The sequence below is a fragment of the Carassius auratus genome, unplaced genomic scaffold (genome assembly GCF_003368295.1).
Source record: "Carassius auratus strain Wakin unplaced genomic scaffold, ASM336829v1 scaf_tig00216952, whole genome shotgun sequence".
Lineage (NCBI taxonomy): Eukaryota > Metazoa > Chordata > Actinopteri > Cypriniformes > Cyprinidae > Carassius > Carassius auratus.
In genome coordinates, this window is record NW_020528811.1 from 159,807 (window position 1) to 171,230 (window position 11,424).

At 41.7% G+C, this 11,424-nt stretch overlaps 1 non-coding gene across 1 annotated transcript; it reads left to right on the forward strand.

Moving 5' to 3' along the window:
* The first annotated feature begins 9,360 nt into the window (after positions 1–9,360).
* Positions 9,361–9,519, forward strand: LOC113099528 (U1 spliceosomal RNA). The gene has a single exon (XR_003289475.1). It is a non-coding gene; the product is annotated as a U1 spliceosomal RNA (small nuclear RNA).
* The last annotated feature ends 1,905 nt before the right edge of the window (positions 9,520–11,424 follow it).

Below are 11,424 nucleotides of genomic sequence, written 5' to 3' on the forward strand. Positions count from 1 at the left end.
TTGTTGGATTAAAGACTGTCATTTTGCCCTCGCATTTGAGTCCCCTCTCTTCAATACCCATCACATTTGCGTTCAAGACTACGAGTTTCTTTCTTGAGAGAGTGAGTATTACTGTTATACCATGGCACAGTACGTTTTTCTCTAACCTTTTTCAATTTGATGGGGGCAACAGTTTCTAATGTATTAGAGAAAATAGTGCCCATGTTGTCAGTCATTTAGTCTAATTCATGTGTATTTTTGGGTACAAATAGCAGTTGAGATAGATCAGGCAGGTTATTTGCGAATCTTTCTTTGGTGGCTGGAACAATAGTTCTGCGACATATAGTTAATATCAGTTATACGCAGCATGCACGATACAAGGAAATGGTCTGTAATATCATTACTTTGAGATACAATATCTATAGTAGTAAGATCGATTCCATGAGATATAATTAAATCTAGTGTATGATTAAAACGATTAGTGTGCGCGGTGACATTTTGCTTGACTCCAAAGGAGTTTATTAGGTCAGTAAACGCAAGTTCTAATGCATCATTTGTATTATCAACGTGAATATTAAAGTCTCCCATGATTAGCCCTTTATCAACTGTAACTAGAAGGCCTGAGAGGAAATCTGCAAATTCTTTTAGGAATTCTGTATACGGCCCTGGTGGTCTATACAAAGAAGCCAGAGCAAGAGATACATTAGATTTCTTTTGCATGTCTGACAGTGTAACATTTAGCGGAAGTATTTCAAAAGAGTTAAACCTCTATCCTGTTTTCTGGGTAACATTGAGAATATCACTATATATTGTTGACCAGTCTGACCGGGCTCATGCTTATAACAGTAGTTTGGTGGAGTAGACTCATTTAGACCAAAATAATAATTTGGTTTTAGCCAGGTTTCAGTCAAGCAGAGTACATCAAAACTATTATCTGTGATCATTTCATTTACAATAACTGCTTTTGGTGTGAGTGATCTAATATTTATGAGCCCAAACTTTAAAAATTGTTTTTGTTCATTTACTTTAAATTTTTCTGGTTTAATTACGATAAGATTTTTTCTAGATCCTACATTATATTTTGAACTCACTATTCGGGGAACAGACACAGTCTTAATAGGTTTTACAGCGCAAGTACTTTTAGCATTTAAGCGGTTGGAACAAAACTCATCATAATGGTTATTTGAGAATTGTCTTACTAGTCACATGGAGCGAAGTGTCCTGGAGATGTTGTTAGAGAGAAACACTGATTTTGCTGGGGTGCAATCCATCAGCGCGAAACAGCCTAGGACGCTCCCAGAAAAGATTCCAGTTATTAACAAATGGCAGTTTCTGTTCTTTACACCATGACAACAACCATTCATTTAAAGCAAAAAGTCTACTGAACCTTTCGTGTCCTCGTCGATACGTGGGCAGTGATCCTGACACGATGATCGTCGCCGCGGGTGTCGTGCTGCGAACCGTCTCGATCAGGCTGCTGAAGTCCCTCTTCAGCGTCTCCGTCTGCCACAGCGTGTGTCGTTAACCCCGGCGTGAAGCACGACCGCTCTGGGGCTCTCTTTGGCCTTCAGGATCGTGGGTATCTGCGCAGAAATATCGAGAACACGAGCACCAGGCAAACAATGAGTGTGCACTTTATCTTCGGCTAACGTAGCACAGACGCGTCGGATGATGGAGTCTCCGATGATCACAGCATCGCGTCCTGTCTCGCGGAGGGGAGCGAAGCGGTTCCGGATGGAGATCTCGAAGGCAGGAGGGGGAGAAGTCGTTGCCCGGGGCCCGGCTCGGGTCCTCCACTGTGGATGCACCCAGGGTCCGTGGTGTCCCGGCGTTGCAGTGAAGGACATCTGGGAAGATTGTGTCCTGGGTGCACCGGGCCTGTGCAGAGAAACACACAGAGTAGACGTGGTGGGACTGTTAACAGCACGCTGTATACTTACCCCGGACTTGTGAGCGTCAGCCCGGGATGATTCCAGCGCTGCTCTCCGCTCTCTCAGCTGGGACTGCCTCTCCTCCAGGTCACGAATCTGCTTCCCCACGGCCTCGAGCTTGAGCTGCACAGAGTGGAGACATTCATCCGCCATTAAATCAAGTAACAGTGAGTACAGCAGTGGTAATGTGTGTGAATAGAGTATTAGCAATGTAAGCGCAGTTAGCAGCAACCACGCTTGCTGATGCTAACGGGCTCTAAGCTAATAGCAGACCCGGGAGATCAAAATAAATCTAGTGATAGCGAGCCGCTCTGATTGTTTTTGTTGTAGAATACAATAGAGGATATATTCACACGTTATATAAACGGAAACGATGGTGTATAAAATTTATTTTTAAGTTAAAAAGTCAATGAAAAGAATATAGTGACGGAGCTCAAACGCAGTACAGCCGCCAACAACCAATTACCAATACAAATTGTAAGATTAAATCTTACCATTTGTAAATGAGATGAACTTCATTCACGACGATACACATTACGTTGGCTTGAAAAACATTGGAGCTTAGCATGTCCCTCCACTTCTTGTTCAGCAGCCAGGATTCGGGGCTTCCGAAAAGGAGCAGACAATGACCGCTGGTTATGAGTTGCATCGCCGTGATGCCCATTTCAGTTGCTTCTTTTACTTGGTCCTCCATGAGTGCGACCAAAGGAGAAACCACAAAGACCACAGGGTTTTCATTGCGTCCTATCTTCTTAGTGACCATCGGAGCCAGCTGATGAATTAAACTTTTGCCAAATCCCATTGGAAGGACTGCAAACACATCTTTCCCATCGACAAATGCCTTGATTGCGGTTCTTTGTTTGTCTTTTAAAATCGATGCGCTGTCGATTTATTTGATTACAGACATGATAGCGGAATCTAAACATCTTACTTCTCCAGCTGCAGTCATCGTTGGTGAAAACCAATTCAACCCAAGCGTTCTTTGATGACGTGGGTGGTTACGTAACCGCAGATAGCCTGTCCATCATCGATTAAAGCCTGCCCTGGCAATTTGATTGGCTCTGCCTTCTGGGAGCCAAGCATAATTACTTCTCAATGGATCGAGTCCAGACCGAACTTCCCGTCCAAAAAATGTTGTGGGCAGTGTTCGGGCTGGCACCCAGGATAAGTAATTTGCATTACCTTGTTTCCTTTTCCTTACTGATATTTCTCCAGATCCTCCAGATCCCTAATAACTTGCACTTTGGCTTGCTCTGGTGTTCCATTCATCTTGATGAATATTTTACAATTGGATGTCCATGTGGATTGTATTTTTTTCTGTCTTCTAAGGAGTCGGGGCTTACTGGCAATGTCAGCGTTTTTCTTTGTCAAGTGTTCATTCAGATACACATCCATGCCCTTCAACCTTCTTCCTTGTTTCAACAGTTCCATCTTATATTTCCTGTTAGTGAACCGATTTATTATGGCTGGTCTGTCCATCTTATTTCTCAGTGGGAGAGTATGACAAGCTTCAATGTTGTCCCTGTCCAACTCAATCCTCGTTGAGTGGAGGAACGCCGTCACCTGTTGCACCACTGATGCAGCGTCTTGATCACTCATCTCTCCTTCATTCCGTGTCGCCACCGCTCAAGCATAAGAGCGAGGTATGATCTCCAACCCAGTGAGTATAATGTCATTCATTCTGGTATATTGTTCCAGATCGGACACTCGGTTTTCCAGTGACATTATCCGCTTTTCTTTTTCAATGTTTTGAAGCATGAGAGCTTTAACTTCCTCCACCAAGCTCATGATGGTTTTCTGCTGTTGTCTTACAACAGAGACCTCCTCTGTCAACATGTCGAGAGTTCGCTTTATATCTTCAACCTCCTCGGCATGTGCTGGATACTTTTTAGGCGGCATGACATAGTTTTCTCCACAGCAACAACAAACAATTCTACAGTTCTCCTAGTTGATTAGAGCATACACTCAGCACGCAGTCTAAACCGGTCTCACATGCAAATGACTCTTGTGGTTCCTTCGGAGAGATCTCGCAGACCTTTTCTGCACTTGAGCATTGGGGAGGGAACAGTTTCACTCCCACTGTCCACAACACTAATCTCTGACACAGTTTCTTGGGAGGAAGCCGTCTCCTTCCTCTTCATCCTACATTTTGTTTCCATCTTGTTTGGGAGTGGCTTCTTCCCCCTGTGCACAAACCAAACTTGACTCTGCCCCTGTGTCCACCCCACATTCTCTTCCTTGTCCAATGCCTGAGGATGACAGGATATTTTAATTTCCCATCAAATCCTCGGACTCCGCCTCCTCCATTTGATGCTCAGTTTCCTCCTTTAGTGGGGTGGCCATTTTGATACTTTTCAGCTTGTTGGCAAAGCTTTTTGGGCAATCTCTGTAGAGATGGTTGGTTTCACCACAGAGATTACACCATCTGCTATTGGTACATTCCTCAAAACTGTGACTAATTTCTCTACACTTGCCACACACGATTTCGTGACATGCTTCTGCAAGATGCCCTATTTTCCCACACTTCATGCACAATTTGGGCGTTTTCTTAAAAATGAATTTACCTTTGCCAGAAATCTTGCAAAAAGGAAGCACATTTAAAACTTACATCAAAGCCTTGTTCAGGGGCAGTGTCATTAAACAGTGAAATTCTGTAGGTTTTTGAAATTAAGGGTTTCCTGGATTAGCTTCCTGGAGAAGTCAAGATGTGACATCCCCAGGAGCTTGCCATCCACCTCTTTAAAACGAAAGCGCATGCTGGGGTGCCTCCGCACGCCGGCATGGGTAGCTGACATGATGGAGGCATAAACAGCCTAAAAAGCTTAAAACAACAATAAATACAATAATAAATACTAGTAACCCCCCTTTTTTGGCATGGAGACAGAAATGACATAACCAAAATAAAAAGGTTTCTGCTCATGATTCTTTCTGACTAGATACATAATCAACCTTTGTTCACAAAGCTGACACTTTAAAGTTTACTGTTCAGGAATCAGAATTACTCAGACTGTTATGATAATAGAGATATATAAGCTCAAACATAAAAATAAAAATATTAAAAACATATTTTTAAATGTATTTAAAAAATTGTTGATGTAGGATATGAGTTTGAAAACACAGTGTAGCTAAGGCCACAAGTCTTCCAAAACTTCATAAAAAATTTCATAATCGAATCTGTAAAACTGTGAATTTTATGAAATATTTTCTAAGGCCATGTCATGTGTGTTTTTAGAGAAGGCTAATCAGATTGATGTATTGTAATCTCTGTAAGATCTCGCATGTAAACTCTCCTGTGTGTTTTGTATTTGTGTTGGCTTTGCAAAAATCCCCGATTCATTGTTCTGTTGTTCTCACCAAACGAGTCTTTCACACCTCCGCCAGGTATGACACATTATCCGCATTATTCTTTTATCATTATTCTTTTGTTTTTATTCCACCTTTATTAGCCTTTATTGTGGTTTTTCAGGCTTTACAAAGACACAAAGCAGCGATCTCACGTCAGTCTCTGTTTGCATTTAGCCCTTATTTATCAAATGTCTTACTATAAAAATACAACAAAACATTTTCTTACGACCTTACGTGAATTATTGAGACAAAAATGCATTATGAAGAAGAAAAGCACCTGCTATTAGTAGCATTGGAGCTAACGTTAGCATCAAGCTACATCAGACAATTTATGAAATTATTAGAACACTTTTACTCAAAACTCACTTTAAACCCCGATCGAGTGTTTATAATAACTTCCTTTAGCGATCAGGGGTGGAATTTGGTCGTTTACTGTTTTGTACTGTTTTACAAGTTAGCATTTCCGATGTACATTTTTGATTATTTTTATAAAAACGCCCCAGATCTCAAGAAAATCTCATACCAAGCTTTACTATCGTAATCACGGGTTTATTATTCAGATATTTTGTGTGTACAGAGGTGTTTTAGTGTTCTTTTGGCCAGATAACTACCAGGACGTGTGCAGGAAGCATGGGACACGATGTGGCGGTGTCCGGTTATGACACTCTAAGATTGACATTAAGAAGGACCAATCGGAGTCTGAGTGACACACAGCATGAGCTCACACCACTGCACACACACACACAGATCGCTGGGAGAGGCTGTTTATCATCAGATCGCGTAAATCCGTGGAAAATGAATAGAAATGACGATTCTGTCTGAAGAAATATGAAGTAAACATCAGTAAATATATCCATATATCTCCAAAGATATGCATCTTTGGTCTATAAATCCTTATTGACGCTGTTCAGTGAGTCTATGTGAACACAAATAAACCGCTGCTGACGTGACTGAATATGAATGAGTGGTGAATTTCTATTCCAAATGTGGCATAATACGGATTTATTATTTTGCACTCCTGACATAAATCACTAAATAACTGTCAATGCAACAATGTTTTATCAAAATATTGGTCAAATATCGAAGCTAGAATCTTTAAACTTTCAATTGATGCACAGTTTGTCCAGATGAAGTAAGACAGTAATGTTTAACGTGCTGTGAAAGTGAAACAATAATAAACTGGGGCCGTCGGCAATGTTTGCACGTAAAGGGGTTAAAATACCTTACATTAAAACTTGTTGGATCCTGAATGAGCAGAGTTCAATGTACCTCTTAAAAGTTGTATGACTCAGGACATAAAAAGATCTCGAGCCAGGAAACATACAAGAGGTGATCGCAGCCTCAACCATCCGACCAGACATGTGACCTTAGCCAAAAGGCTGAGAAGTAGTGCTGCTATGATGCAGCCGGGAGTTCAGTCTTTGGTCAGGCGAAAAAGGTCGCTGCGACTGGCCACTTGGCACAATAAGCAGAAAATATTTTAAAAAAGACAAACGTTCATAGTTGAGAAACTCTCTGACAACACACTTAGAACTCTGATTGTCAGAATGTTCAATGAAACTGTGACTGGAGAAGATATATGTGTGTGGCTGGGTAGAATTTGCACAGTTCGAGTCCAGCCGGTCAAGGTGCTAGATGAAGATGGTATCTGGACATGCTCTTGGCAAATCATTAAACAATGTGAGGACGCTGGGGGCTACCAGGGCCTGAAACATCTGCTCTCCATTATTGTGCTTGGAGAGAACATAGGATACATTCATTACTAGGGTATGACTAAGTTATGTCAGAAATGTGGTAGGTTCAGTCACTTAGCCAATGTATGCCAAGAATTAGTATGCGGGAAGTGTAAATAAATTGGTCATGGTTTTGAACAATGTACCAATGGCAGGCGGTGCAATCTTTGTGGATAATAAACCACTTCTACAGAGATTGCCCTAAAAGTTTTGCCAACAAGCTCAAAATGGCCGCCCTATATTGGCACCAAATAAGTTAAGAAATGAAGTACGAGGCAGTCCCTGAGGTTTTGGTAGGAATTTCAAATTCCCAGCCAACCTCAGGGTTTGTGCGGGAAGGAGGAAGTGGGGCGGCCATGGCGTGGAGTCAAATATTTTAACTGAACTGGAAAAAGTCAAGGAAGAAGAAGGCGAGGCCCGGTGATGTACCATCCCCCAGTGTTTCAGGTCTCCCAGACTTACAAAAGCTGAGATGGGCATTGCTGTGTCTGGTTTCCTCCCCGCTGCATCACTTCTAAGCTTTTTGGCTAATATCAAGTATAATTATGATGGCTATGTCAAGAAGAGATGTTACTTTGCTGGCCATGATGGCGCGGTTGATGAATATTGTACGGATTCAAGTGCTTCAGGATGAGTCCGGTCTGTAAAGTAAAACTTCAGGAGGGAATCTGCGGTCGTGGTCATCTTGAAAGGAGTTTTTAATGTAGCAGTCTCATCAGTGTTCTTTCTTCAGGACTTTACAACAATAGGATTTATGAGCCTGACCTTCTTCAATCTAACAGACTTTGTGAGGTTATTTTTGAGTCTTGGGGGAAGGAAAAGCAAAAGCTGTTGGAAGGATTGTGTTTGCACCCTTTGTTTGCACAGGATTACTTACCTCTCACAATCCATCTGTATAATCCTTTTATTGGTGATGTGTAGGTAATGACTTTCCTTGAGAGGCACTGTGAGGCTGTGAAAGGAGGTGAGCGTGTGAGGGATCGGTTTGGGATCTGGACTGAAAAGAGGTGTTTTTTTAAGCTCCTGGTGGATTCATCAGTCCTTGGAAGTCTAGTGCACCTACTAAGGTCCATTTTCATTGGGGCCTAACAGGGATTTTCTTTACTACCCTGGGCTGCCCATTTATTGCAGGAGATGTGGAGGAGAAGGCCATGTTGAAACAGACTGTGAAGGACAGCGTTGTCATTTTTGAGGGGTGGCAGACCACATTGCTTTGGCCTGCCCTGCACCAAATCTCTGTAGCATCTGTGGCAAGCCCAATCACCTTTACCGTACCTGTCCATCAAGAAACAATTCCTATGCAACCATATTGAAGGAGGGTGATGATCTGCAGGCAGACCTGGATGCCATTCTCAGCAGTTTACCAGCAGAAAGAGAGGGGCATCCTGAAAAAACGACAGGTGCAAATGATCAGGGAAGTAGGAGTGCATCAAGTCAGGAGTATGCTGGTGTGAAGGAACAAGCAGACGGAGCCATGGGGATCTGATAGCTTTGTCCCTAGATGGAAAGGAGGTTAAAGAAGTGGGATCGGAAGAGCTGCTTAATCCGTCTCCGGGATGGACAGACCTGGACTTCACAGAGGTTCTTTCTGATGTGTTGGAGGTGGATAAGGTGCCCACCAACGAGGGAGAGTTCATGGTGGGTAAATTGCAAAATGCAAATAGAGTAAATTGGAGGACTCTGTAAGTCAGAACTCTACGGATCAAGATAGTAATGAGGAGGGCTATGAAGATAAAGAGAACGAGGAAGGGGGCAAGCACTAGGTGGGGGGATAGTATTGAATGAGGACTTTATGCGGGTACTCCCTTGGGTAGGGGTGGGATAAAGTCTTGGGAATTAAAGATCTAGGTCTGGTTATGAGGTGCTAATTGTAATGGGTTGCTTTTTCACTTTATATGAAATAATTTTTGAGTTTGGAGCGATTTTTGAGTTCTGTAGGCTTGGGACATATATGTTCAAAGTGAAAAAGTGGTTACCTTGTAAATTGGTATGAGTATATGAATTTAATTTAAAAAAACTTAATATCTGATATGTCCCCATCTGGGGACTGTATATTAAGTGGATTTTATGGAGCTGGAGCCGGGGCTTGCTCCATCCACTCCATGCATCAACCTAGTATTGCAGTATCTCCAGGAATGGTGTGCTTCCCCTTTTTGGGGTCTGCCACTTATTTTGATGAATAGCATATCAAGTAATGAGCTTTGCCCTTACAGATGTCGTGGTTGCCGTTTATTGCAATCTTTCCTCTGATGCACCCACCGGAGGTCTTGGAGTCTTTCATGAGTTGATGCATTAAATCAGGTGAAAGATAGTCATCTAAAATCAGCGTTGGCCACCGTTGAGGAGGATGTTAGAGATGGAAATCGTACCTCTGACTGGCTGGCTGGGCCTTCACACCATGATCAAGAAGGCTGTTCACAAAGAGTGAGGCTAATCCATTGCACTCTGGGCCATGCTGACCCCTGCGAATTCCCCAAATGTGGGAATCTTGACTGCATAATTTATGGAAGTGGGGAAATGTACTCTCCCCTGAAATGGCTGGTGATACAAAACTGAAGTTTTTTTCCCCATATATATATATATATATGATATGCACGCTCTTAAGGCTGTGCAATTGGGCAATTAGTTGAAAGGGGTGTGTTCAAAAAAATAGCAGTGTCTACCTTTGACTGTACAAACTCAAAACTATTTTGTACAAACATTTTTTTTTCTGGGATTTAGCAATCCTGTGAATCACTAAACTAATATTTAGTTGTATGACCACAGTTTTTTAAAACTGCTTGACATCTGTGTGGCATGAAGTCAACCAACTTGTGGCACCTCTCAGCTGTTATTCCACTCCATGATTCTTTAACAACATTCCACAATTCATTCACATTTCTTGGTTTTGCTTCAGAAACAGCATTTTTGATATCACCCCACAAGTTCTCAATTGGATTAAGGTCTGGAGATTGGGCTGGCCACTCCATAACATTAATTTTGTTGGTTTGGAACCAAGACTTTGCCCGTTTACTAGTGTGTTTTGGGTCATTGTCTTGTTGAAACAACCATTTCAAGGGCATGTCCTCTTCAGCATAGGGCAACATGACCTCTTCAAGTATTTTAACATATGCAAACTGATCCATGATCCCTGGTATGCGATAAATAGGCCCAACACCATAGTAGGAGAAACATGCCCATATCATGATGCTTGCACCTCCATGCTTTACTGTCTTCACTGTGTACTGTGGCTTGAATTCAGAGTTTGGGGGTCGTCTCACAAACTGCCTGTGGCCCTTGGACCCAAAAAGAACAATTTTACTCTCATCAGTCCACAAAATGTTCCTCCATTTCTCTTTAGGCCAGTTGATGTGTTCTTTGGCAAATTGTAACCTCTTCTGCACATGCCTTTTTTTTAACAGAGGGACTTTGCGGGGGATTCTTGAAAATAGATTAGCTTCACACAGACGTCTTCTAACTGTCACAGTACTTACAGGTAACTCCAGACTGTCTTTGATCATCCTGGAGGTGATCATTGGCTGAGCCTTTGCCATTCTGGTTATTCTTCTATCCATTTTGATGGTTGTCTTCCGTTTTCTTCCACGTCTCTCTGGTTTTGCTCTCCATTTTAAGGCATTGGAGATCATTTTAGCTGAACAGCCTATCATTTTTTGCACCTCTTTATAGGTTTTCCCCTCTCTAATCAACTTTTTAATCAAAGTACGCTGTTCTTCTGAACAATGTCTTGAACGACCCATTTTCCTCAGCTTTCAAATGCATGTTCAACAAGTGTTGGCTTCATCCTTAAATAGGGGCCACCTGATTCACACCTGTTTCTTCACAAAATTGATGACCTCAGTGATTGAATGCCACACTGCTATTTTTTTGAACACACCCCTTTCAACTAATTCAACTAATTGCCCAATTGCACAGCCTTAAAAGCATGCATATCATGAATGCTGGGTCTCATTTGTTTTCTGAGAATCTACTGAACCTACTGGTAACTTGTTTGCCACGTAGCAATAAAAAAATATACGAAAAACCTTGATTATTCTGGTTAGTCACATTGTACTGCTATTATTTTGAACAATACTTTATATATATATATATATATATATATATATATATATATAAATTTCACAAATCGTTCTTCATCTCTTCTTCTTTTTGGCTGCTAAATGATCCAGAGAGCTATTCAGTATGAGGAGTTATGTCATATGCTGGGTATGTGTTGTGCATTCATGTGTGAAACAAAGTCACTTTACGCTATTGAAAAATCAGCCCCTGGTTTTTTTAAATTGATTAAAGTGGGGAGTGGTTTAGTACAAATTTATAACAGACCTCACTTTGCAAATTGACTGGATTGACTGTAGCCTAGCTGTAGCTGTTTTCATGTTTGTTTCAAACCTTTGCCAGAAATCATTAAGCAGGGAAGCAAGTCTTAAAACTCAAGTCAA